We start from the raw sequence: 1400 nt of genomic DNA, 5'->3' as shown, positions 1-1400 counted from the left end.
GAACGCGAAGAGACCTTTTTGAAAATGAGACCAAGCATTCTATTCGATTTTTTGACAACCGCTGAACAATGTTCAGAAAACCTAAGCTGCTCGTCAATGAGAATTCCCAAATCGGTGACTCTAGTTGCATCCGGGATAGTGACACCATTCAACTCGTAAGAGAACCGTGGGTTGTTCGAACCAAAATGAGCGACCATGCAAACTGCGATCATGCGATCATGTAACTGTTCATGAGCGATCAAAATAATAATAGTAATAAATAAAAATAAATGAGGCTGATGCCAGGTAACATAAAAATGTGGAAACAAAACTGTTAATTTTTGTATGGGTTGTACAACTTCAACATGCGATGAATGTGCAAGAATAATGAAAAAAAAAATTGCTCCAAGTGCTACGCTTAGTTTACATCTTTGTCGTAGTATGGGATTATTGAAAAATGTTTTTGGACTGAATAGAGTGAATAATGCATACTAGACCATTATATATTCATAAACAAATATAGTTTTCCATTATGAATACGCAATTAAACAACATTGAGTAAGAGTAGGGGGAAAAACCCAGAAACCGAAAATAAATTCCCGTTTTCACTATGAAACGCCGTTTTTTCACAGTTTGGGTCAATTTGACCCAGTCCGCGGTTCTAGGTATAATGAAAGTGCCGCGGTTCTAGTGATATATATATATGTTGAATGTGGCCATCTGGTTGGCCTATGTCATTCGCGAGCTATATGTTGATTGTTGACGCCGTCCATGTACAGTGCCTTTCAACATATATATACACTCCAAGGTTGAAACGTTCTATCTGCTTCCGTAGCTTAGATGGTAGAGCACTGGTCTGGCAAGCGAGAGAACCGGGGTTCGAGTCCCCGTGGGGGCAGTGATGAATTTTCTTCATTGTAATCTTCATCGCCACAGATAACCAGTCTCTCCCATAAAACCGCACATATAACCAGGGCCGTCTGAGGGCGTAAGCAACATTTTGCAGCAAGTTCGCCGCTAGGATGGGGTTTTTCGTAGACCCCGGCTTCATTTTTCACAGACCTCCTCCTCTATATTAAATTTATAGTGTGAAAAACAAAAAAAAGATGAAAATCATATCAGGCCCCGGGCTGCAGCTTTGTCTGTCCCACTCTCTTGTGAGGGGTCATGCCCAGGGGCCTCATGTCCATAAGTGACCCCATCTTCTGATATTTTGTATAGTACAATAAATTTTGAAAATAAGTATTAAATATGTAGGCTGTTTATTTCCAGTTAAGTATGGGACTACCATGGCATCACTTTGCCTTAGGGGCCCATGATGTTCAGGCGGCCCTAAATAGAACTCGGACTAGCGGGGAGCTCAATAAATTCTAGGCTAGTGGTCTGGAGGCCGATCTTATTTGCAAAATTTTTGTTCAGTA

General features: G+C 40.9%; 1 non-coding gene across 1 annotated transcript; it reads left to right on the top strand.

Moving 5' to 3' along the window:
• The first annotated feature begins 804 nt into the window (after positions 1-804).
• On the top strand, positions 805-877 carry TRNAA-GGC (transfer RNA alanine (anticodon GGC)). Its single transcript has one exon. It is a non-coding gene; the product is annotated as a tRNA-Ala (tRNA).
• Positions 878-1400: the final 523 nt, after the last annotated feature.

This window comes from Pholcus phalangioides, unplaced genomic scaffold, assembly GCF_987345545.1.
Source record: "Pholcus phalangioides strain wild (caught in Gottingen) unplaced genomic scaffold, Ppha-v1.0 ptg000021l_1, whole genome shotgun sequence".
Classification (NCBI taxonomy): domain Eukaryota; kingdom Metazoa; phylum Arthropoda; class Arachnida; order Araneae; family Pholcidae; genus Pholcus; species Pholcus phalangioides.
This window is presented reverse-complemented; position numbering and strand designations above follow the sequence as displayed.